At 36.4% G+C, this 4875-nt stretch overlaps 1 non-coding gene across 1 annotated transcript; it reads left to right on the top strand.

Moving 5' to 3' along the window:
* Nucleotides 1–1455: 1455 nt before the first annotated feature.
* Nucleotides 1456–1562, top strand: LOC138815736 (U6 spliceosomal RNA). Its single transcript, XR_011368445.1, has one exon. It is a non-coding gene; the product is annotated as a U6 spliceosomal RNA (small nuclear RNA).
* Nucleotides 1563–4875: the final 3313 nt, after the last annotated feature.

Raw genomic sequence — 4875 nt, 5'->3', positions numbered from 1 at the left:
TTCATGACAATTCTTTTTTTTTTTTTTAATTGTATTTTATTTTATTTGAGAACATACTGTACAGAGGGACTACAATTACATGGGCAGGATAATGCATACATTTCTTACCAAGCATTGCAGCCTCCTCCTTTGTTTACCCTTCACTTCCCTTCCCCGCCTCCCCCCTCCCCCCACCCAATTTTACCCCCCTCCCCCCACCCAATTATACCCCCCTCCCCCCCCACACCGACACTGTAAAGCTGGTTTTGACATGACATTTTGTACTTCTCATTGTTGCAACAGGTCCACCTGAATCCTTAAACGACTTGTTTGTCCCCATCTCCACAACATGTTATACTGACATCAAATATAGTGAAAGCGGGGGTTACACTGTGGGGGAGGGACATACAAAGCAACAAAGAAATAATCTTATAAATGCATTAGAAACACATGCATGAAAGAAACGAAAACATTAAAATACATATTTAAGGGTTCATTTTCCTAACATCACATTATCTGACCTTTTCCACTTGACTCATACCTATACTAGATATTGTAAATAAGGGAAACCATGGGACCTATGCTTCTTTGGGCCTGGCTTACTTCACTTAATATAATTTTTTCCAAACCTTTCCATTTCCTAACAAATGGGGAAATGTCATTCTTTCTGATGGAGGCATAGAATTCCATTGTGTATATATACCACATTTTCTTGATCCATTCATCTACTGAGGGGCATCTGGGTTGGTTCCATATCTTAGCTATGGTAAATAATGCTGCAATAAACATAGTTGTGCTGGTAGCTTTAGTGTGGTCTTGTTTGTAAACATTTGGGTAAATGCCCAAAAGTGGGATTGCTGGATCATAAGGGAGTTCTATGTGAAGTCTTCTGAGGAACCTCCATACTGCTTTCCAAAGTGGTTGAACAAGTTTACATTCCCACCAACAATGAAGTAAGGTTCCTTTCTGTCCACATCCCCTCCAGCATCTGTTGTTGTTAGAGTTCTTGATTTTTGCTGTTCTAACTGGAGTGAGGTGATATCTCAATGTTGTTTTGATTTGCATTTCTTTTATGGCTAGGGATGTTGAACATTTCTTCATGTGTCTATTGGCCATCCTTGTTTCTTCTTCAGAGAAGCTTCTCTTTAAGTCTTTCGCCCACTTATTTATTGGGCAGTTGATTCTTTGAGGATTTGTTGTTGGGTGGTTTAATTTTTTGAGTTCCAAGTATATTTTAGATATGAGACCCTTGTCCGTTGTATGGCTAGTAAAGATCTTCTCCCAATCGGTGGGCTTTCTATTGATCTTGCCAGCTATGTCATTTGCCCTGCAGAAGCTCTGCAATCTTATGCAATCCCATTTGTCCAACCTTTCTTTGATTTGTTGTGCTTCCGGGTCATGACAATTCTTTTGAACTTACTTTTTTGTGGAATTGACTAAGAAAATGAATTACACCTTCTATATAAAAAATGTTCTGTGCTTAATCCGGCAGCCTATACACTAACATCAGAATGATACAGAGAAGATTAGCATGGCCCCTGCTCAAGGATGACTTGAAAATTAGTGAAGCAATCCATGTTTTTACAACAACAAATGCTGGAGGGGATGGGGCCACCAGGGAACCCTACTGCATTCTTGGTGGGAGTGTAAAAGTCTTCAACCACTTTGGAAAGCAGTATGGAGTTTCCTCAAACGACTCCACATAAAGCTCCCCTATGACCCAGCAATCCCACTTTTGTTCATTTACCCAAAGGATCACAAACAAGACCATACTAAAACTACCAGCACAACTATGTTTATTGCAGCATTATTTACCATAGCTAAGATATGGAACCAACCCAGATGCCCCTCAGTAGATGAATGGATCAAGAAAACCTGGTAAATATATACAATTGCTTGTTCTGCCTCCATCAGAAAGAATGACATTGCCCAATTTGTTAGGAAATGGAAAGATTTGGAAAAAAATTTTTAAGTGAAGTAAGCCAACTCCAAAGAAATATAGGTCCCATGGTTTCTCTTATTTTCAATAGCTAATATATGTCCGGGATTATCAGAAAATGTCTTAAGCTATGTGCATTTGACCAGATAAGATGATGTTAAGCTAAACGAACACCAAGATAGGTACACAAGTGATTCTATCTTGCTATTATTTCTAACATACTTATACTGTACGATGTGATTTTTTTTGTTCCTTTATATGTTCCTCAACCACGCTATAACCCCTTTTTTCACTGGATTTGAAGTTGGTGCGCCTACATCTTGTATATACGTTTCTCTAATTTGGGGAGAAGAAGAAAACAACAAAATGCTTAAATAGGGATATGGGTTGACCCATTGTAACAATGAGATGCACAAGACTTATGATGAAAAATGAATTTTACAATTTAGGTAGGGGAAGGAGAGAGGAGGAGTGGAGTGTACTTGTGGAGGTGGGAGAGAAGGGATGGTGGGGGAAAAATAAAGGAGGAGGTAACAATGCTTGTTAGGAAATGTACTCATTACCTTGCTCATGTAAATGTAACCCCTCTGTGCAGTATTTTTAAAATAAAAAATGTATAAAAATGTTCTGAGATTGAAGAGTTTATTTCCCTTATTTTATCCATATAATCTTGTTAACAAATAAATTAATGCAAAACACTGACACGAGGGTATTTTGAATAAATGTGTGTGTGTGTGTGCACATGGGTACACAAGTGTGTTGGAGTGCTCAGAATTTGAACTCAGGGCTTTAAGGTCTTGCTAGGCCTTTCCTCTCTAGATTGGTGAGCGACATCTGCACTCCTGGCTCTTTGCTAGTTCATTAAATTTTTTTGAAAAATAATCTCAAAAATAATTTTGCCCTGATTGGCTTCCAACTTTTATCCACAGATCTCAGCCTCCTGAGTAGATATCTCAAGTAAACAAGATTACAGGTGTGACCAACCAGCACAAGGTTTTCAGAATAATTTTAAAAGTAGAAGAAAATTTACTTCATGGGGGCCTGTTTTTATCATCTCCTACTTTTAAAGCACTTTGCTTTAAAAGTAAAGGTGAATTTATTAAATTAAATGTGAATTTATTTCTCTTTTGGATTCTTAAAAGACAGAAAGTGATGATATTTAAAAGTTTTGGTACTTTTTAAAAAGAAAAATGGAACTGTAGTACAGAAGAAATTTGGCTGTCTTTGAAACTCAATGTATAAGCTCAATTCTGTGCATGATAACGCAATGTTACCAACACAGTCTGTGTTGAAGACAAATTGTGACAGAAAACAATCATCATCGGCAATAATTGCTATGCTATTACTTCTTGAGCAATATTAATATTGAATTTAGAGTGTAAGAGAATGGTGAGATTTTACCTACCTTTTCTGAATTGCTGAAAGACTTTTGGAAACTTTGACTCATTTTTTTCCTCACTGTGTGTATTTGGGCCATGCATTTAGTGCCTTTAATTACAATTTTTCCCAACACTTAAATGGTAATAATATTAGTATTATAGCAAATGTTATCTTAAGAATTAAGAGAATTAAAACTTGTGAAAAACTTAACATAAACTTCTATGAATGAGCTTTTGAGTTTAGCCAACGGTTTTTTAAATACTAAATAAAATGTATTACAGAAACCATTACATGAAGTGAGCAACCAGAAGTAATGTTATCTATTGACCATGCTCTGCTTCCAAGGAAGCCAGGAGGATAACTCTCATGCTGTAAATCAAACTGGTTATCTTATGTCTTGATAGTGTAAAAATATCAGGGACATTTATAAAGAAGGAATGTTGTAGACAGATGTGAAGTCCATATGAAAATGTACAAAACTGATAAAACCTAAGAGTATCTGAGCAGTGTATTTTGTTTTATATAATTTAAGGTACATCACAAAGATAGGGAAAACCTAGAAGAATGAATTCTCTTTTTGAAATTCTATCATAGATCCTTAGCAGGATGAACTCTTTCCTCATTCTTGTAGAGGCATCATCAGATGAGAGGAACTCTTTTTTTGTTTGTTTGTTTCCTTCCATTTATTCTTCGGTTTGAAATCTGAACTACATGAGACTGAAAGAAACCAAAATTAGACATGCAGGATTTGGAAAGGGCAATCAACATAAAATAAATAAAGTATATAAAGCTTTGTAAAAGGTCTAACCAAATTAAGTAGTATAGTCTCAAGCATAAACAGAAATTGATTTAAGCAATATCATTTTATTGAAAAGTGAAAAATGTTAGGAGTTGCTTAATTTTTCCTTTCTACTATATTGAATTAAGTATTCATTTTGTATAGAGATATTAAAGATGAGATTAACAAGAAACTTGATTTAATATGGATGAAAGTTCTGAATAGACCTGCTTTCCAAAAAGCCCTGAAAATCACCAGTGGGTTTACAAATTTGTGTTTAATACCACTTCTATGCTGGCTTAATGCTTTCTGAACAGAAGTCATTAGAGAAATGCAACTCAAAATTACTATGATACTACTTCATAACTATTATAACTCTTATCAACAAAATCAAAGGAGTCAGGTGTGGTGGTAAAGGCTTGTAATTCCAAGCATTTAGGGGGTTGGAGTAAGAGGATTTGATTCTAAGGCCAGTCTGGGGTACTGCACATAGGAAAAACCTGCCCTTGGAAATACTCAGAAGGTAATAATGTTGTGAGAGTGTGGAGGAAAGGAAATTTTGTACTCTCTTGGTCAAAATACAGGTTAATATTCTCATTGTAGAAAGTAGTATGCAGTTTTCTTTCTTTCTTTCTTTCTTTCTTTTTGGGGGGTGGTCCGGTTGTGGAGCCTGAACTCTGGGCCTGGGCGCTGTCCCTCAGTTCTTCAGCTCAAGGCTAGCACACTACCACTTGAGCCACAGCACCACTTCTGGCTTTTTTCTTTTTGCTTATGTGGTGCTGAGGAATCAAACCCAGAG

This window comes from Dipodomys merriami, unplaced genomic scaffold (assembly GCF_024711535.1).
Source record: "Dipodomys merriami isolate MVZ:Mamm:240054 unplaced genomic scaffold, mDipMer1.0.p SCAF_663, whole genome shotgun sequence".
In the NCBI taxonomy this organism is placed as follows: Eukaryota; Metazoa; Chordata; class Mammalia; order Rodentia; family Heteromyidae; genus Dipodomys; species Dipodomys merriami.
The sequence above is the reverse complement of the archived record's forward strand: the minus strand, read 5'-3'. Positions and strand labels throughout refer to the sequence as shown.